Here is a 22,725-nt window from a genome sequence, read left to right as displayed (position 1 = left end):
CTAAGGAAAACAAAATGCTCTCTCAACTCTTTTTTTTTTTTGAGAGAGTGAATTTTAATATTTATTTTTTAGTTTTCGACGGACACAACATCTTTGTTTGTATGTGGTGCTGAGGATCGAACCTGGGCCGCACACACGCCAGGCGAGCGTGCTACCGCTTGAGCCACATCCCCAGCCCCATGAGCCACATCCCCAGCCCCTCAACTCTTAGGTAAAAGGGTAAAACTGAAAGTAAAAAGCTATTTAGAAAATAGCATATAGGTTTATTTTTCTAAATGGCAAATTTATGACGGTTAATCAAAATGTTCTTACTCTTTAACCTGGTTACTGTAAAGACAGCAATGTTAAAAAACCAAACCAAAAAAAAAAAAAAAAAACCAAAACAAAAAAACCCCCACCAAAACCAAGTTGGTCATGGTGGTGCATCCCTATAAACCCAACAATTTAGGAAGCTGAGGCAGGATAAAAAATTCAAAGCCAGTCTCAGCAACTAAATGAGGTCTTAAGCAACTTAGACCCTGTCAAAATACAAACTAAAAAGGACTGGGGATGTGGTTCAGTGGTTAAGCACCCCTGGTTTCAATCCCCATACCCTCCCAAAAAAGTTCCTTGCATATAGTACAGAGCAAACTACTTTTTTTTTTTTTGGTAAAGGGCCAGATAATAAATATTTTAGGCTTTGTGGGCCATATGATCTCTATGGCAATACTGAATCCTACCATTGCAGCATGAATGCAACCATAGATAATATATAAATAACTAAGTATGGCTACATGTCAGTAAAACTTTATTTCATAATTTTCACTTGTCACAAAATGTCATTATTCTGATTTGTTTTAACCATTTAAAAATACAAGATACATTCTTAACTCATGGGCTGTATAATGAGTTAAGAGGTAAGTCATATTTTACAGACACCACAGGTGTAGCATAAAACCTTTGATATTATGTTTATCAAAATCAACAGTCACTCTATAGAACAGTTTGGGGATTCATACTCTAAGCTCATCTTAAGTGCATAAAGATAAATGATGATGATGGTAGCAACAGCTGCAAGGACATTTACATTCCTGGGTGCTAAGCTTATGCCATGCACTGATAAATGCATTTTTCTTCTCCCAATAAACTTATAAGTAAGTAACTATCTCAATTTTATAGATGTAGAAACTAATATACCTGAGAGATTAATAACAACCTTGACTTCTATTTCTTGAACTATTATCAGTCTATTCTGGTTTTCTACCTCTTCTTGAATCAATTTTAGAAACTTTATCCTAGCAATGTCATTAGCAAGTTCTTTAAAACTCCAAAGAATCCATCATTCCTATATCTTTTCAATTATTGGAGAACATAAAGACAGAATTTGTCTGGAATTAGTACACATACCCAAACAGAACCTCTAATAAATAATAATAATAAAATATGACAAAGGTAGCACATGCACACTCAAAAGAAAATTACTGGCCTATTTAATAAAAGAATACTTTGGCTAAAAGAATGCAGAGTAAAAAGTATATTCCCTTGCAGTAGCAAGTGTTTTGACTTTTACACTTGATGCCTATCTATTATGAAACCCATAATCCTTTATGTAGGCCTATATACCACTCAGAATGTTCTGGTATTGTTGTAAATAATGGATCTAACTACTTTTTACTGCTTTACAAGAATACTACTTTTAACCACATGGTCAGTTAAAATATTTGTAACAACATAATTTCAAAGAATGAGGTTTTAAAAAGAAGAAAATAAATAAGACATAGAAACAACTTGAGAGTCACAGTGATATAAAGATTCCATAACAACATGTTCCCCTCCCAAAAAAGGGGAAAAATTTGAGGGCTATTTTTTCCTAATTAAAAAATAGGTATTTAAATTTATATTTTCATTTCTTAAATTTTACCCACACAATTCTGACTTTCAGTATCACATAGGAGGTACTCTAGGTCCAGCTTACATCCTATTTTTTGGCCCAAGTCCCAAATAGGAACACTGCCCGTACTTTGCTTAGGGAAGCAGAATGAAAAGGGCACAGGCATAAACTAGTCTTCAACACTTGAGGGCTGGAGGGGAGTTGATTTTAGCTTCACCACTTCAGAATGTTGTGAACTTGAATGTCTTCCTTCACATTTCTGAACATAAATTTGTTCCTGGTATAATGAGTATAATATCTACTTATAGATTATATAAAAGGATTAGAAATAATATTTTACTGGCCCCAGAAGACAATTTTTAAAAAAGTCAGAGGCTTTAAAAATGTTATCATTACTATCTAGCATCTTTAGTTTTTTTTCTTTTAAAAAATAATTCTCCCTTTCAGTTCTTCTGGGTTATATCACAAATGTCAATATCTTCCTATGTACAGTACCTTCCAGATAAAAGTTCTATTGATCATTAAACTTCTATATTACTTCCTAGGAAACACAATGGTGATTTCAATGTTTCTTATCAGTTCAAGCTATAGCTAATTTACAATATAAACAAAGGATAGCTCATCTGTATAGTTCTGGGCAAAGTCTAGGAACATAGTCCTTATTCATTTGTTTCTGGCTTCAAAATCCCTTTTTAGTCTATAAAACACCGCCACAATTTAAATTTTACTGTATAATACTGTACACTAAAAAAGCATAAAATCCTATTAAAGTTATGCTTCATTTTCTATAGAGAAAATATCTTATGTAATATACTAACAAACATACCATTTACTGAAATGTTTCTTATCTGGCCAGCATTACTGGCAAACTATGGGGTATGATACAGATAACATATGCTTTAGATTTAGCAGGACCTAAAATCACATTCATGCACTGACTAGCAGTGTGAGATCTAAGTCTTAGCCTTTCCATCTAAAAATAGGAACAATTACCACCTCTTACAAGGATAATGGTAATATAAGTACAGCTGAGTATATATTAGGAGCTCAAAATTGGTAGCTTCTGATATACAACCAATCCAAGACAGGGATGGTACATTTCAGTGATAACAACAAAAAGCAAGGCTGTTTTTATGTTGGGGGTGGGGAGAGAGATTCATTATTGGTTGGTTAGTTTTGCCTTCATCTTCCACCTCCAGGGAGGCAAATCAAGCAAATGTACTGAGCATTATAACTATGTGATTAGTACCCTCACTACTGCCTCTATAGGTCATGCTTCCAAGAGTGCATCAAAGCGCATCAGGAATCTCCCTTCACACCAAAAGATAGTTAAAAACAAACAAGAAAACCCAAACTACTCAGTTGTGGAACTTAGTGGGCAGCTTAAATCTGGAAAAGTCTTTCTGATTTAAGTCTTAACAGTGAGCTCATTGTGGCCTGCCTAATAATTTACAAAGAAAACAGTGAGTGAAACGTTTTCTGGACCATTTCCTTCCCTAGGAAGGATAACCATTTTATAACCCCAGCAGTTTAAACAAAATATTTAAAGAAATACAAAGACTCTAAGGACTGAAATACATTATGATAACATTTTCCTTTTATTTTCTATCTAAAACTGCATACATTTATTATTCATTTATAAACTTTAGGATACCTATTCTTTTCTAGGACAAATTTTAGGTCTGAAGTAAACTAACAGGCTTCAAATAATTTGACAGCTTGTAATGAATCAAAAAAAGGAAAGGAAGAATGAGGAAAGAATGAAACAAATAGCAAGCAAGCAATCAGGACAACATCCCTTTTTCTGAGGTAGCTTTTCTACCACCATAAGAAAAAAAAATTAACATCTCAAAATTAGTCTGTTCTATAGGGAGATACCTGAGAATGGTGCTTTTAAATCATTTAAGAACATGAATGTAAACAGAACCATGTTGGCCCAAAACTACAGACTAGAAACGAGTAATCACCTCAGTTTTCTTTTATGCATCATCATGTAACATACTAGTTTATTTTAAAATAGGACAATCAAAGATCTTTAGCTTGTTAACAGAACTGAAATAAAACCTCCCCTATCAAACACAGAGGAATAAACTGAAGAGATTTTTTTAAAAATATTCATTTTAACATTTACCAAGTACCACATGTGGAAAACATTATGATAAAGTTCAAGCTCTCACATGAGAATACTTAAAGCCCTTGCTCTATGCATGTTCACTCTAAATTGGCCCATAATTTAAGCAAACTTTATTCTCTGGACACCAACTGCATAGCAACTTAGAAACTAAAAATTAGAAGGGGTGGAGTGTGGCTAGACAAAAGTGCTACATGCAAGTACACTGACCAGAGCAAGCAAAGATCAAAGAATCCTTAAGTAGTATAGTAGCCTAGGGACACAAACTACATGTACACACAAGGTAAGACATGAAAAAAGGAACACATAAAGATGTAAAGACTTAAGAGAGATTATTATGATCATTATAAGCCAGTAAGTTAAAAAAAATTTTAAATAGCTAGATTTTTAGAAAAACACAAAATTACCAAAGTTGACTTGATAAGAAATAAGGAATTAACAGAAAGAAATAAGGAATTGACAGACCAGGCTGGGGATGTAGCTCAGTGGCAGAGTGCTTCTCTAGCATGTGTGAGGCCCTGGGTTCAAGCTCCAACATGGGGGGTGGGGTGGGACGGGGGGAAGTAGGGGTTTAGACTATAACCTTTAAAGACTTTGAAGCAGTAATTAAAAATCTTTGCACAAGGAACACATTAACCCTGGCAGGTATTCTGGGTAGCAGAAGTCACTTTTTGTAACAATTGTGATTTCTAATTAAATGGCCAGAGCAAGAAGTCAAAGGTGGTACAATAGCCAGTTCAATAAGACAGGAAAAAGAAAGGCATACAAATTGGAAAAAATAAAACTTTTTGCTTTCAAATGACATGATTATCCACATGGAAAACCAAAACAATTGTTTAAAAAAAAAAAAAAAAAAAAAAAGCCAAAATCCCTGAACTGTATAATAAATGAGTTCAGCAGGGTACAAGATCAACACCCAAAAGTCAATCACGTAACTATTTACCAATAACATGAAAACTGAAACTAAAAGAAATGCAAGGGTAAGGAGAAAGGCTGACAGGACATTTCTTTCAAATTATTCCTTTAGCAAGAGTTCTAACTTCTTTATGCCTAAAGGATGAGATCAAAATGGCAGGGGGGAAACTGTGGTCACTGTCTTAGAGTTACCACTGCCTGGGGAGTGGTAAACTATGAGGATATGGGTCTATAATCTACTCCACAGCCATACAGGTCCATCTTCTTCCACCTCCACAGCCCGTCTCCCAAGTCCAATCTTTATCATCATTTGCAATGGATTAACTGCAACAGTTGCCTATACAGTCTACCTTCCTCCACTCTCACTCCCCTCTGGGACACCTTCCAGAATATTTATCCTAGGATTTCAAGCATCAAAGAAAACGAAAACGAAAAAAAAAAAAAAAAAAAAAAAAATCAAGGGGGTCTGTGTCTGGTGGCTTCTTCTACATTTTAAGAACTATGCACAAAAGGAGCAAAAACAAACAAACAACTAACAGTACTATAGGAATATGAAGATAAAAATTAAATTGAAATTCAATTACCTGGAAAATGAAAGTGACCAAAAATGGTTGTTTATTATTTAAAAATCTTCCTCTAAAAGAATTCTGACTGGCTACTCAATTCTTCTGAAGATAAAAACAAAACTCTCAGGAAAAAATTAATATTTCAAATGTTAAGAATGTAAATAAACAACCAAAAGAGATTTGTGAAGAGTCTTTCATGAGAGATGTTAAAGCAGATAAAAAATGTTCTTACTAGCCATCCAAGGTAGTCCTTCCTCTATAGGTAACCTGAATTAGCTAACCTCAAATATCTCTGATTTTTTTTAATATTAGAATTTAAAAAAGAAACATAGCATTCCATAAATAGACTCTTTATTTAAGACCTAAAAGTACAACAGTAATAACTCTAATTCTAATCATACTACTTTTCAACTAAAAGAGAATCTTAAAATTTTAAACTGAGCTCGTAACACAAACATACATAAATACAAATATATATTTTTAAAAAGACTACGGGTAGGCATATTTATAGCACACATATTATAATGGCCAAGCATGGAACCAGCTTAGATGGCTGTCAACAGATGAATGGATAAAGAAAAGGTGGTAACTATACACAGTAGAGTTCTTTTAGCTATAAAGGAGAATGAAATTATGTCATTTGCCAGAAAATAAATGGAACTGCAGAGCATCATGTTGAGCTAAATAAGCCAGACTCAGAAAGTCAAAGAGTTTTATGTTCTTTCTCATACATGGAAGCTAGAGAGAGAAAAAAGAAATTAAAAAGGGATTTCATGAAAATATAAAAGAGACCAGTAGAGCTGAGGAAGGAGATCAGGGTCAAAGAGGAGAAGAGCGCAAGTGGAAATGCTGGGGAGTGAAATAAATCATGTTATGAAGCATGTATAAATATGTCACAATGAACCTCACTATTATATATAATCATAGTGTGTGCATAATCATAATATGTGTGCATGATACAAACACATACACACATAAAGATTATGAGTAAGGAATGCCAATATAGTACTCTCTGGTTAGTTTTTTATTATTTTAATTTCAGTTTTTTTCCCTGTATTTTCTAAAACATTAGACTCAATATTTATTAGTTTCCAGTTGAAATAACATTATTTAAAAAAAGGAACTGTATCTTGAAAAAGACCTGTTTTTATATTATAAGCCCAAAGTTATATATGTAAAATGCAGAATAAATAAACATTTAAAGGAAAAGGTGGGACAACAGTAAGCAAAGACTAGAAATGAGGGGTTGGAGGGGAAGAACACAATCAATGGAAAAAGAATAACAAATTCAGGTTTTTGGCTGCCTCTCAACAGTACTGGGATTAGTGGTAAGTAATATTGGATTGACACATAGGAAATACACTTTTCAATAGAGTGCCAGTAGGAAGTAATGTGCATTCTTTGCATATAGAGATACTATTTATAGGCCAACCAACAGAAACAGACTACGTGATACATAATATTAACAGCTAGTACAGCTGAGCTTAGGTGACAATTTCCAAAATGTAATAAAAAGAGGAAGTAAAAAGCAGTGGTAGGAATGGTGGGTATTCCATGTTATAAAAAATGCTAATTGTTAATAAAACAGTAGCTTTCTGATACGAATTCAATTTTGCTTACATGTCAGTCATTTATGAACACAAATTTATTCATTTATCAGTCTCTCTGGTTGCAAGGTTCTGACACTCAGTAGACAAACATAGGTGTGTGTGTGTGGTGGAAGAGGATGTTGATAAACATGACTTTAATAACAAGGGGAACAGGAATTGTCATAGAAATCCAATGACAAAATCAGTAACACAAATGGGACCGGCCCTCAAGATACTAGACCTGAGAACCTGGCCTCATTCCACCAGGACGCCCTAGGGACTGACAGCAAGAGCTACAGGAGCTGGTGGATCCTCATTCAAGAACTCTGGTCATTACTGGGATTAGGTAACTCCCTGAGCATCAGCCTTTAGAATCTGATTTGCCTCTAGCCATCAGCTGCTATCACTGCTTCCAAGCTGTTTTCTTTTTCTATATCACAAGAGTGCCACTTTCTTATACCTTTCACTATTTACTGATTGAGGTCCCTCTTATCTCCTCCTCTTGACTTTTCCAATTCTGCTTCTACTGCTTAACTCCTATGCTGTTTCTTTTTGTGAGTTTTATGATACATATCATTCTGTATATACTTATAGGAATCACCACTCCATCTTGTCTACCCTGAGTACATCCGGCTAAAAATTTAAATTAAAAGAAAGAGCTATATTTTGGTCAATCACAAGGCCTGTGAGAACCAAGACTGGTGAAGCTCATTGCCATATGGACAAAACTTTCTGTGCTTGTCTACCCGGTTGGCAGGTGGCTAAACTATGATTGCCATCTTTATTCATTTATTTATTTTTTGATTGCCATCTTTAATTTAGGTATTCTCACCAGTCCAACCACCCATGGCCAAGTCAGATAAGACAGAGTATAGACACCTGGCTTCCTTCCTCAGCAAGCATTCCCCTTTCACATAACTGTAGAACAGCAGCAAATGAAATTACTTAGTGACAACATGTAGTAATATAGAAATGTTTGATGCCTGTGGTCCTAGTTCAGCATTTCATAAACTATTTCCCCTGGAATTCTGGTATACAATAGGATATTAAGAGGCATTCTACAAATAAAGGTTTCAGTTTGAGCAAGTTCAAAAGGTTTCGGTTTAAGCAAGTTCATGCCTCAGGTCTCAGATAGAATATCCTCCTGGGCATTATTTGACAATGGCAACCTTATTAATATCTCACAGGACACTTAACACTCTGTGAAGCAATTTAAAAAATGCCATCCTTAGTACTACAACTACTCCCACATCCAGAAACCACTCCAATTTAAGTGTAAAGAAAGCAGAGTCTTTTTTTTTTTTTTTTTTTGGTGCTATGCTTGGTATATATTAGGTGTTCAATATATAAATGCTCACAAAACTAAGTCATTAACATCAGTGCTAAGGGGGAAATGGTTAATAAAAGATTAAATGGAAAAATAAAAACTATTTCTGGTAACAACAGACCAACCCTCCTGCTGAAAAAAACTAAAAATCCTCCATACAAAAAATAAAAAATACCTCAAAATAAGAAGTTGACAAGATAGTGGGAAACTGCCAAACTGAATGTTAACAAGTGGAAACCCAGAGAGGTCATGGAACAGCCCCCACTCCACCAGACACTGGCCCTGGTACATACCTGCAGATGGATTTCAAATTAAGTCTGTTTTCAATAGCCTCAGAGGATAAATTAAAAAATGTCAAGGTACAGATTTCTCAAAAGCTGGAGAATTTATTTTGGATCACAGTTTCAGAGACTTCAATCCATGTGTGGCTGGCTCCATTATTACAGGCCTATGATGAGGCAACATCACGATAAGGGTCACATGGCAGAGCATAGCTGCTCACCTCATGGCAACTAGGAAGCAAAGACAGAGGTCACTTTTGTAAGGAAGTCCATTCCCTGAAACCCATGAAGCCATGAATTGATCATGGATTAATCCATGATCATGAGTTCAGAGCCCTCATGGTCCAGTCACCTCTCAAAGACCCCACCTCCAAACACGGCTGCACTGGGGACCAAGTCTTCAACCCATGAATTCTCAGAGGACATTTAAGAATCAAACCATAACAGAACTCCTTCCCCACACTAGTTATCCCAAAGGGCTATGACTTCACGTGAGGGGAAACTATAATTAAACCGAAATCCAATGCTACCCCTAAGAGACTTCAGGGAAGGTTGTTTAAGCCCCAAGACAATCAAGAGAAAAAAGGATGAAACAAGGATTTGCAGTCTGGGTTTGCAGGGAGTTTATAACCCAGGTAACTTTAAATGTGAAATTCTTTTAAAATATTCCTGGGCTAGTGGTTTGAACACACATTTTAGTAGAAGCAAACAAACCATCTCTAAAGGAAGATATATTCTTCATTCTAGGCCTCAAAGAATACCCACACATAATTTTAAGAAAAATAAGCAAGAGAATCAAATCTTGCATACACAAACCAAATCATCATGGGTAAGAATAAGAATCCACAGGAACAGATAGATCCACAGATATTGTGGGTATCAAAATGACCAAGCTTAGAGATTAACACTAAAATGCTTACCAACCATATAAAATAAAAGTCAAACTTGACAAAAATTAGTATGGAAAACATGTAAAGAACCAAATAAAAGTATCTGCAGTCAAATTCTTTTCCCAAAAGAAACCTCTAGGCCTAGATTTCTTTACTGGCTAATTCTATCATCATTTCAGAAAAAAGATTCCAATATACAAAGCTTTTACTAAATATTCCCCATATTATTAGTCTAGCATAACCTAATATCAAAGCCCAACGAGTATACTATGAGAAGAAGGAATACAGAATAATCTCTCATGAATACAGATACAAGTCTTTCATGTTATGTTTTAAGTAAAACATTAAAAAAATCCAGCAATACATAAAAATGATCAAGTTAGATACAGCCTAAGAATGCAAGGTTGGATTAACATTAGAAAATCAACTAATGAAAATTATCACAATGATAAAGAATAAAAGTATAGGATAATCTCATTAGAGATAGAAAAAGCACTTGGTAAGATATGACATCCATTTGTGATGAAAACTTTTAGGCAAACTATAGTGAAAAATAACCTTTAACTAGACTGAAAAATAACCTTTAACTAACCTGATAAAGAGTCTTTAAAAAACAAATGTCACCACATCCTTGATAAAACAGTGAGATCACTGAGATTTAAGTGTTTCTTAAAATAAGGATGCCCCGTATCCACATTGTGATGAAGATACTAGCCAGCTTAACACAAAAAACAAAAGACACTGATTAATTTTATCCCTATAGACTCATATAATTTTGCCAAGAACAAAAATATCATTATTCTCATGATATAGTTACATATTCCAAACTCCAAAATGATAATAAATTTTAAGAACTAATAAGAATTTAGAAAGGATAACAGGTTCTAATCAATATATAAAGCATGTATTTTATTCCTATATGTTTGTAATAAAATGAAATGTAAAAGTATATATCATTTACAATAGCCTCAATGGTATGAAATATCTAGGATAAATCTAAGATCTGCAAGTTTTTTCAGGAAAAAAAGCATTATTTGTAATAATAAATTACATGACATTAAAATTAAGAATTTTTGTCCATCAAAAACACCAAATAGGGTCAGGCACATCCCTGTATTCCCAGTGGCTCATAGAGGCTGGGGCAGAAGAATCAAAGCCAGACTCAGAAACTTAGTAAGGCCCTAAGCAACTAGTGAGACACTGTCTCAAAATAAAAAGGACTGGGGATGTAGCTCAGTGGTTAAGTGCACCTGGGTTCAATTCCTGATACCAACAAAAACAAACAAACAAACCAAAAAAACCCCACAACCCAAAAGTAGGAAATAACATTTTCAATAAAAATGGTTGAAGACTAAAGGATGAGCATTCAGAAAATATAAAGAACTCCTCAATAAAAATCACAAAGATACAGTTCTTCTGCCTAAAATACTTAATTTTGCAACAGCAAGAATGTAAAACAATAGGAATGCTCATATCCTGTTGGGGTGAATATAAATTAGTATAACTGCTTTGAAAAATAGTTTGGTATTATCCAGTGAATTTGAGGATATGAAATTTTCTAATGACAGCAATTCTACTCCTGAGGGTAAACACTGGTGCCCATGTGTACCAAGAAATATATAGTAGAATAGTCACAGCTAAATGTTTCAATATTATGAAATACAATGAAGAAAACATGTATTGTGACATATTCATATAAGTTCAAGGCCAGCCTCAGCAACTCAGCAAGAACCTGTCTCAAAAACCGGCTAGAGATGTAGCTCAGTGGTAAAGTGACCCTGAGTTCAATCTCCAGTACCAAAAAAACAAAAATAAAACCAAAATTAAACTATATCATTTGGGGATACATTAGATGGTAAACCTTTACAGAGAAGGAAAAAAATGATTTTGCCAAACTATAAAAATGTTTACTTCTAGGCTGGGGTTGTACCTCAGAGGCAGAGCGCTTGCCTGGCATGCGTGAGGCACTGGGTTCGAGCCTCAGCACCACATAAAATAAAAAATATTGTGTTCACCTATAACTAAAAAATAAATATTTTAAAAAATGCTTACTTCTGAAGGCTGGAATGGAGTGGCAACAGGTAGTGTTCAACTGAGAAGGGGCAATACAACAAGCTTCTTGGTATACTCCCAATGTTCTATTACTTAATCTGGGTAGTAAATACGCCTTAAAACCGCTCATCTTACATTCACTGTTTTCTATGTGTGTGTATATATACATACACAGAAATATATATTTTACATTTTATTATAAAAAGGAAAATAAAGAGGGGGAAAAAGCATACACAAGACAGAGCAAAGAGAGCAATATTTGTTATAGGCAACAGCAAAGTGCTACTAACAATCACCTGAAGTGTTCAGTGAAACCCAAATAATGGTCCATCCCTACACTAGACTATTATTTCTCTAATTATATGACCATTATCATTACTATAAGATATTATACCTTAGGACAATCTCTAGTCCAATAATCATGGAAACATGATTGTGCCAATTTTTTTCTACTTGACTTCAATATGGTTATACATATTTTCCCATCTACACAAAGAGGCATTCTGAGAAAGCCACAAATATGTGGCAAAGACAATCCAATTGAAGGTTCCACTAAAGGAAAATATAGAACATTCAATTATACATTGTAAATTATTTTAAATGTTGTAAAATTAAACTATGTAAGAGTTAATTCAATAACTTTCAATAAGAGTATTTTTAAGAATGTACTTTTCCTTGACATATTATTCTGCTACAATTAACTATTAATTCTAAGATGTTATTCTTTATTAAAGAATCTGAGTTCTTGTTCATTTTGCACCTTACTAAGCCACATAAAGCAAGTGGCTCCCTTATTTAATTTTATGAGAAAAACTTCACTTTCCTGGATATGAATTTCATCTAGTTAACTAACCTAGTTCCTTCAGTGAAGTGAAGCTAATGGAGAAAAATCTTTATTTGATTTTAAAGAATTTTTACCTATATACAGAAGCTATGAGAACCTATGTTCTTACCTTCCCCCAAGTATTTTCTAGGACCAATTTTTACCTCCTTGAGTACAGGTGGGTGTTGATGGGAAACACTTCTAGTCCACATTTTAAATACACTCTTTAGTTCATTAACAGCCTCAAAGTCTGGCCCACTTTGGATGTTCTCCAATGTACGTCAAATTTACTGTATTTAAAATTTAACATTTCTCCCCAAACTGGGATGTCATTACCATGTTTCTACAGAACTGCTAGAAAATATTTAGGAGTACTTTATTCTTCCTTAACATCATCATATTTAATGTTGCCTAATTCAATAGCTTTTTTTCCAAAATGTTCCTCAAATGTACCTTTTCTCTCTACCTGTAACATTGTCTAGATTTATTTTGCCACATTTTTCCATTCTAAAACACCTTAGTCTCTCCCATCTTCCCAGACTCATAACTCTGCCAGACTTATCTCCTTTCTGAACATTTAACAGCTACAGTATCTTGTGCCTGCTGTTCACTTACTGCCATCTATTATTAGGCCCCATTTTATCCAAACTTAATTCTCCTTACTCTGAAGCACCTTCTCCACTCTGCCCTCCACCATTCTATTTTTAACATCTACATCAAGTTCTAATATCTACCTGTTGATTTCCCTAAAAGGATTTACAATTAACACTACAATTGTTATAATTAACACTACAAATTGTTATTTTTTATTCAGATCAAGTCAATTTTATCTGTACAACTGTACTTTAAGATTCAAAAGACAAAGAATGGTTTTATATTGCTTCTTATAAGTACCTAAGAAAGGGATAAAAATTTACATTCAGATTTTTAAAGAAAAAGTTATTTTCTTTAAAAATAACTTTTAAAAATACCTTATTCCTAAGGTATAGTCCAATAATCATGGACTAGAGATTGTCCTAAGGTATAATATCTTATAGTAATGATAATGGTCATATAATTAGAGAAATAATAGTCTAGTGTAGGGATGGACCATTATTTGGGTTTCACTGAACACTTCAGGTGATTGTTAGTAGCAAGATGGATCAATCCATCTTGAGATATTTAAAAGGACAAGCCAAGTCCTTTACAACTGGCAGTATCTACTTCTCTTCATTTAATGAAGAAAAGAAAAACAAAATTTAAGTATAAGAAGTAGACACTGATGTCTATATAAGCAATGGCTTATTTAAATACTTTGGAATTTAAATATTGCTATTGGTGTGTGTCTCTGATATTTTTGCTGCACTCTTCCTGAATATGTTTATTAATTCAACATGGGCCATGGACCATGTGGTAAACTTTATATAAGGTGCTGGAGATAACAAGATGAAACACAGAAGTATACAATCCAGGAGAAGTATACAATCCAGGAGAAAAGGGAAATAAATTACAATTTAAGTGTGAATTAATTAAGAGTGCCATGGGAATGCAAAGCACAAAGCAACTACCTCTAGTTGAGGGAATGTGCCAGACTGCAAGCTGTCCCCATGCCTGTTCTCCTTTTCTTCCATAATAACATAATTAACTGGCACAAAGCTACCCAGAATAAAGATTACATTTCTCCAACCTTCTTTGCAGCCATGGACTAAGTTCTGGTCAGTGAAATAAAGCACATATATATGATGGAAGCTTTAGGAAAACATTTTTTCTTTTTTCTTTATTTAATTTGTTCTTTTTAGACATACATGACAGTAGAATGTATTTTGACGTATATTATACATACACACACATGGAGTATAACTGATGTTCTAATTAGGATCCCATTCTTGTGGCTGAACATGATCTGCAGTTTCACTGGTCAGAAAGTTAGGCCGAATTCATTCCACTGTCTCCTATTCGCATCCCTCCTCCCTTCCCTTCATTCCCCTTTGTCTAATCCAATGAACTTCCAGTCTCCCTGCCCACCTTATTGTGTGTTAGCATCTACGTATCAGCATATTCGACCTTTGGTTAGGAAAGCTTTCTTAAGAGACCTCTGGCATAGGCCCTTCCCTCCTTCCTTTCTTTTTTTCTTCCTGTACCCTGCTGTTTAAAATAAAGACACCCAGTTTTGAATTATGAGGCCTAAGGTCAAATCTGAGACATTCTGAAGCCATGAGCTAAAAATGACTTCATGAAGCAGAGTTGTCATTTTAGCCTTACATTATAAACTCTGAACTTCCACCGTTCAGAGTTCAGAAGTTAATGCTGTCTTTAGCCTGTTGGGATTTTGGAGTTTTCATAACTTGCAACATACACCTAACTAAACCTAACATCCACAGGGAACAGGCAGGTTTTATAGACAAGAGGATTTCGAGCTGGGTTTTAAAGAATGATTATCTGTCAGGTGGAAAGGGGCATTTCAGACAGAGACACTGCAAAAGCACAGACTCAGGAAAAGACCTGCCTTTCCCAAAGGCAGAGAGGGGTTCCAATGGCTGAAGTACAGCAGATGTACAGTAAAAGAAAAAGCAACCTGAAAGGCAGAGAAGAGAGACACTAAAGGATCTTACATGTTATGCTAATCAAAGTGCTTTTATTCTTTGACTTTTGTCTTCTAAGTGATTATGACTCCATAGATAATTCACTGCATGTTTTAGAAGAGCCAAACAGATCAGTCAGAAAATAAAGCAGTATGAATGAATGTATGGAGGACAGGGGTTAAAGAGAAAAAACTTCATGACAGAAAGGTACAATACTGTTTTAGTAAATGCAAAGGACTAGAAAAAATACTGGCATAAAAGAAAAGATTATAACTTCTGAGAAAATTAAGGTAGAGGAATATGGAAATATGTATAATTTGGAGCTGTCAAGATTAAGTAAGGACTGGAAATATCTACCTTTAAAGTAAACTGAGGTAAATGATTTACAGTGTAACTATAACCACTTCCTGATAATAAATTTCATTTTTATACGCCCACATTCATGGTTTCTTTTCACAAATGGCTGTCATAGGTTAGTAAGTCTTAGGTGAACATTATCTATAGTAGGAACTTGGTATTTGATGACCTGATCCCTATCAAAGAGTTGCAGGCAAGGAATTAAAAAAAAAAAATCAGCACTCTTGAAGCATATGAGGAACTTTAATTTTTATTTAAACAAGTAGAATATTTTATTGTTCTAAGATGATCATGTGTAATTTTTGTAACTTTTAAATTTTATCATTAAAAATAAAAATCCCATCAATGCCCAATTGTGAAAATAAAAAAAACAGCAGCAACTATTGCCTCAAAGAAATATTGAGTCAAATTACTCTGAGTATATAGCCTCTGTGAATCCATAACTTATTAATTACACTCTTCAGTCTCAAAGATCAAAAAATTCTTTTAAAAAAACTTGCAATGTTTCCATTACTTTTTGGCTCTAACTGTCCCTAAATTTGAGTACTGCATTTTAGCCTTTTAACAAATATTTGTTGTATAATAATTATAACCTAAATACACTGTGGGACATGTGAATTAAGTACCTAGAAGCTATAGGCACGGTTTTATGTTTTAAGCCTGTTTCCAATTGGATTTAGTGTGCTTTTGGTATATTCAACCAGATTATAAGTGCCCTACTCTCTGTAACACACATCAAAACACTTGCTAAGGTACAAAGTGAGAAAACAATTTTTTAAAGGAAGGGATATATGGCTTTCTTAATTTAGACTTGTTACTCAAATCATCTGCATCTAAATATAACTTTCACTTGAAGGAATGTAGTAATAGCTTTTTTTTTTAACCCTTGAGTTTTCTCCTTTTATTTCTTCATTTCTTATAATTTGGGAAAAAGTATGAATCTAGCCAGACACAGTGGCGCATGCCTATAATTCTAATGGCTTGGGAAGCTGAACCAGAAAGACCGTAAGTTCAAGGCCAATCTCAGCAATTTAGCAAGGCCTCAAGCTACTTAGTGAGACTCTGTCTCAAAATAAAAAAATGGGCTGGGGATGTAGCTCAGTGGTAAACTGTCCCCCCCCAGGTTAAATTCCCAGTGCCCCCGCCAAAGGGATTCAGTGGGCAAAGAGAACTTTGGCCCATATAATTATTTTTCAATGAATGCACCTTAAGATGTTAAAACTTCTTCAAATGATTCACCACACCACTTTTAAACACTGTAAGAATAAAGCTAATAGTGAAAATAGCTATTGTAAAGCTGGCTATAAATTCACCTGCTCATTACCATCTGCTCATGACCCCAGCTCTTAAAATCAAGAACAGAATTACAATAATAATGATTACTAGGAACAAAGAAAGGACACAGTTGTCCGTAAAGCGTTTATAGCTCTATGGAAGACACACACTTGTTCCTCCTGAGCTCCCTAGATTCTCAGATCCCAATGGTCTTCAAACTACCATCCTACTGTCACCAGATAGTGCCATATAAATCATATTAGAAAGTATAATTCCCGGGGCTGGGATTGTGGCCCAGTGGTAGAGCGCTCACCTAGCATGGGCGGGACCCGGGTTCCATTCTCAGCACCACATAAAAAATAAAGGCACTGTGTTGTGTCCATCTACACCTAAAAAATAATTATTTTTTAAAAATATATAATTCCCTGTTCAAAATTCCCTGGTCTCTACACCTTCAGAGATAAAATGTACATTCTTTCAATTAGATATCTGGTCATTGTGAATTTGGCCCCTGCTTAATCATTAAGTTTTATTAACAGAGTTTCTTTTTCCTTCCTTTCAAGTTCTAACCACATACGTTTCCTGAATGCAATAGGTTTTCTTCTGTATGCCTTTCCACATGCTGTTGTTCTCTGGTATGCACTCCTTCTACATTTACTATACTTGACAAAATACCATACTCATTCCTTAAGTCTTTTCAAGTGCCATTTTCAGTGGCATGTTATAAAACAGGTCTCAGAGTGGGCTGGATGCTGACCACTCAGTTCTGCTACAATGTTGGTTTTGAAAACTCCAAGTTGTTTCAATGTGCAGGTTACTTTGGGGAACAATATGACAATAATACAAATCCCATTTGCTCATGTGTCATTAAATACTAGTTTAATGCAGAAAACTGCCCCCAACTGAGAGGAATATACAGCACATACACACACCTCAAACACTTCCCAGCTACCTCAGTTCACCTGTGTGTTATCAGTCACACCCGTTCACATCTGGTGTTAACTTTCTATCCGATTTCTGACAACCTTCTACCATTTCACAGAAACCACAAGAAACAATTTTCCCATGTCTACTTCCACAAGCGAACTTCAGGTCTTTATCAATGTGAAATACCATATTTGCTGTAATACTCATTTTTCTTAACCATTTTAACATGTAAAACTAAGCTATCATTTTTATTAGGTTGCTTTTTTTTTTTAAAAAAAGTGTAAGTTACGTCTCAATCCCAGTTTTCCTTTTATTTAGTGACTTTTAGGAATGCAAATGTTCCATTATAGCAGAACTGACTATATGCACACTTGTGGGTTTCTGTGGTGTATATACCACCAGTTGATTTCAAACTACAAACAGCTTAGCTCTGTGGGTCAGACCTGGTTCCAACATGCCACATCCACAGTACCGTGAACTTACTTTCATCATAGCAATAATTTCTTTTGCATAATAAACTGTTTTCCTGTTTATTCCAATAGATAGTAAGATTCTTGAGGGCAGGGCCCTTGTCTTAGTCTTCTACAGCTGTTAAAACAAAAATACCAAAAACTGGGTGGCTTGTATACAATAGAAATTTATTTTTCACAGTCTTGAGGCTGGAAGTCTAAAATGAAAGTACCAGCAGATTTTGTGTCTGGGAAGGCCGGCTTTCTGATTCCACAGATGGACATTTTCTCATGGAAACCTCACATAGTGAAAGAACTCGCATCTCACTGGCCTCTTATAAAGGCACTAATCCCACTTATGCAGGTTCCATCCTCATGACATAATCACCTCCCAAAGGCTCTACTTCCTAATACAGCTACACTGGGGATTAGATTTCAACACGTGAATTAGGGGAAGATATAATAACATTAATTAGGGGAAGATATAATAACATTCAGTATTCAGCAGTCCTTTTTTCCTTAACACTGCTATTCCTTGACTAGTATTAAGCAGACAGGAGGTCTGTTGCTAATGCAGAAACCATGGGGTAATGGACTTGAAATCTAACACAAACATTAATAGACTATAATCTATAATCTATTTCTATAATGTAAAATTAATATTTGATTTCCCCAATCCCCTCATCAGTAAAAGATCTAGGAATTGAACACAAGTGTTTCTGACCCCAAAGTTTATAACAAGAGAAACAATGCATCATAACTAACCCACACATCCTCATATACCTACTAATCTAATCCACTAACCTACATACACCTCAAGGTCTATGTGATTTATAGATTAATTAAAAAACAGACTCTTATGATAAGACTGACATTTTTGTCCTGAATGGCAAATTTACATAAATACCTTATAAGCATATGTAAATTAATCTTCTGTGCAAAAAAGAAATTATATAGAATAAGACCCATCTTCCAAATATTCAACTCAATCTTAATCTGAAAGTTAGCCTAAAATCTAGAACAAAAAATACTAACATCCTGAAATTTAACATACAGGACATTTTATAGCATTGTAATGATCAGAGACTAAGTGATTTATTGGCCAAAAACTACATCAAAGTTTAATTTCCTTATACATGTACATTCAACAATTTTAAGTTGTGGTGTTTATAATTTATTTAACGTCTTGGGTAATAAAGAAAAGTATGAATTTCAATCTATGTGTTAGTGATCTTGGCAATAAATTAGATTTGAGCATACTAGCATGTTTCAAACAATGTGAAAAAGCAATTTTACCTTCTATTAAAGTTTTGCTAAGAAATTAAGCCATACTGAGTGCTTGTGAAGTTATACGACATTGAGGAGTAATTCTTAAATTCGGTATGTATAGGTTATCAGAGGGTTTTTCAAAACAAATTACTAGACCCCATTCCCTGAATTTAATTTAGTAGATTTGAGGTAGGGCCAAAGACTGTGCCAACAGTCATGAAGCAAACAGAATGTTTCAGAAAAGAAACAGAAGCTATGAAACACAGCAGTCACTCCTTATCTAAAGGGATACATTCTAAGAATTGCGGGTGATACACGAAATTGTGGTAGTACTAAATCCCATATACATGCACTGAGAAACTGATAAGTCAATCCAATAAAAGACAGCTACTTGTCTAATTGACCAATTTGTTCATGGGTCAATTAATGAACGAATTAATTAGTTATTCGTTCATTAATTGACTAATGAATGAATATTAACACAAGATTCCATCACACTACGCAGTTTTAACTCAAGTTAAAATTTATGAATTGTTTATTTCTGGAATTTTCAAGTTAATATTTTCAGACTATGGCTGACCATGAGTAACTGAAACCATGGAGAAGGGAGACTTCTATAGAAACAAATGGAAATTTTAGAACTGAAAAACAGAATAACTAAAATTAATCACTAGATAGGCTTAGTAAGTACAGCTGATATGACAAAAGAGTCAGTGAACTTGAAGACAGACTGATGAAAATGATCTAGTCTGGGGAAAAAAAAATGAACAGAGACCCAAGAACCTTTGGGATATCAAAAGGTCTAATCAGTACTCTGAAAAGAAAGTAAAAGAATGCAATGGAGAAAATTATCTGAGCAAAAAGTGACTGAAAAAACAAACCTGGTAAAAGCACAAGTATATAAGATCCTAGAAACTCAGAAAAATCAAACAGAAGAAAACTATGCCCAGGCACACTATAGTCCAAATAGTGGCGGGGGGGTGGGGGGGGGGTGATGAATTGCTTATAAACTTCTCACTGGAAACCATGGAGTTCAAAAGGAAATAGCACATTTTTAAAGGGCTCCAAGAAAAGAACTATCAATTTAAAATTTCTATACCCAATGAAAATTTCCTTTAGGATTGAAAATGAAATAAAAATACTCTAAGGTGAAGGTAAAACGAAAAAGATTTATTGCCAACAGATCTGATCTAGAACAATTACTCAAGGACAATGGAAAATGATATAAAGAGAAAACTGGAACATCAGTAATGAAGAAAGAATAAAAAAAGGTAGCCATCTTAGTAATATAATAAATTATTCAAAACATGTTTGCCAGTTGAAAGCAAAAACTACATAATTGTCTAATATGGCTTTCCATGTGTGTACGTTATAAATAAGATAATATACTTAAGAGAGGAGGTAAAGAAACATACAGTGTTAAAATTTCTGCATCCCACATAAATGGAAAAATACTTATTCTAAACATGTATATGACCCTTAGAGCAACTACACAAACTAATGGGTACTCTTACACTATGATGAGATACAATTTTTAAAAACCCACAACAGATAAAAAATAATGGAATATTAAAAACTTGAAATAATCTAAAAGGAGGCAGTAAGGAGATTAAAGATGAGCAGAAAAAGAAAGAAAGAAAGCAAACAACAACAAAAAAATTAAACATATGACTACACGTATTAAATTTAAATGATCTACAAACAACAAGATAAAGCCAGAGCAGTGGGCACACCTACAATCCCTGTGACTTGGGAAGCTTAAACAAGAGAATTCCAAGTTCAAGGCCTGCCTCAGCAACTTAGTGAGACACTGTCCCAAAATAAAAAACAAAAAGGGCTGGGGGCATAGCTCAGTAGTAAAGCAATTGCTAGCATGCACGAAGCCCTAGGTTCAATTCCTAGCACCACACACGAAATAAAACAAAACACTGAAGATTAGATTTTCTTTAAAAAGGATGACCGGATTCTATTCTACCTACAAGAAATTCATGTCAAATATGATGAAATAGGTAGATTATAACTGAAAGGATCGGGGGAAAAACATTGCATAGAAATCTAATCAAAAGTAAGTTGAGGGTTGAGGTTGTGGTTCAGAGCTGGAGTGCTCACTTGGGCATGAGGCACTGGGTTCAATCCTCAGCACCAAATAAAATAAAGATATTGTGTCCACCTATAACTAAAAAATAAATATAAGAAAAAAAGTTGGAGTGGCTGTGCTCTTATCAGAGTAAATTTCAAAGCAAAGAAAATAAGCAGGCATAAAAAAGACCCAAAAAATTATGATAAAGGGCCAACTTACTACAAATAACATAATCCTCAATGTATTAACAGAACAAACAATTGACAGAACTTCAGAATCAGGGGCATCTACAATGATAGTTGGAGAATTCAATGCTGTCTCTGTCTCTCAGTAATCTAAGTAACAAAAAATGTAGTACACACACACAAAAAATTAACAATATAAAACTTAACACTACAACCAACTGGATCTAACTGACAATTACAGAACATTCCACCTAACAGCAGCTAAGTATTTTCTGTTTTCAAGTACACCAAACATTCACCAATATGAACATATCTTTAAGGTCATAAAACAAATTTTAACAAATTTAATAAAAGAACTAAAGTAACATAGTATATGTTCTCTGACTATAGTGAATCTACCCTAGAAATCAATAACAGAAAAACCTCTAAAAATTTGTAAATTAAACAATGAATGAACTTCTAAGTAGTCCACACAGGACAAAAAGGAAGTGTCAAGGGCAATTAGAAAATAAAAAATGTCAACATTTATTTGAAGGAGTTCAGCAATGCTCAGAAAAAGTTTATAGTTAATATATTAAATGCTTATATTGACAAAAAAAAATTCTCAAAACTATTACGTTAGTGTCCACTTCAAAAAGCTAGAAGAAACGAAGAGTAAAATAATCCCAAATCAAGTAGAAGGAAGGACATTCCTACAGTTAACCTCAAACTTAATCATGAAAAAGTGAATGCTTTCCTCTGTAATTGCAAACAAATCAATGATATTTACTTCTGTCACTTGTATTCAATACTATATTTGAAATTCTAGCTAATGAGAAAAAGTGTATGGGGAGGAAGCACACAGATTTGAAAGAAAAAAGTGGCTACATTTACAGAAATATTTGTCTATGTAGAAATCCCAGAGAACCTCTCCAGCACCCCCCCCCCCAAAAACAAAAACAAAAACAAAAACAAAAAAACACTGAGAACTGAGTAAGGTTTCAAGGTTTAGGATACAGGTAAATACTAAAGTCAATCCTATTTTTATAAACTGACAATGAACAATTAGAAACTGAAATTTTAAAATACCATTTATAATGGCTCTAAAAAACTGATATACTAAGATATAAATCTAACAAAACATTTAAAAGAGCTGTATGATGAAAACTACAACACTATAAAAGAAATCAAAGATGTAA

The 22,725-nt window shown here is 34.2% G+C and overlaps 1 protein-coding gene across 9 annotated transcripts in view; it reads right to left on the bottom strand.

The window, feature by feature from the left end:
* The window catches only part of Socs5 (suppressor of cytokine signaling 5), a 57,367-nt gene that overhangs the window by 13,012 nt on the left and 21,630 nt on the right, over positions 1 to 22,725 (bottom strand). For 3 of the 9 annotated variants that reach the window (XM_071601544.1, XM_071601543.1, XM_071601546.1), the window contains exon 2: positions 8,692 to 8,910. The exons of 4 other annotated variants lie outside the window; for them this stretch is intronic. The gene's annotated coding sequence lies outside the window, so the exon portion shown is untranslated. Of the gene's footprint in view, positions 1 to 8,691; positions 8,911 to 18,047; positions 18,153 to 22,725 lie in introns of all 9 variants that reach the window. 2 more of the 9 variants (XM_071601545.1, XM_071601547.1) reach the window with 2 other exon arrangements.

This window comes from Marmota flaviventris, chromosome 14 (genome assembly GCF_047511675.1).
Source record: "Marmota flaviventris isolate mMarFla1 chromosome 14, mMarFla1.hap1, whole genome shotgun sequence".
Lineage (NCBI taxonomy): Eukaryota > Metazoa > Chordata > Mammalia > Rodentia > Sciuridae > Marmota > Marmota flaviventris.
This window is presented reverse-complemented; position numbering and strand designations above follow the sequence as displayed.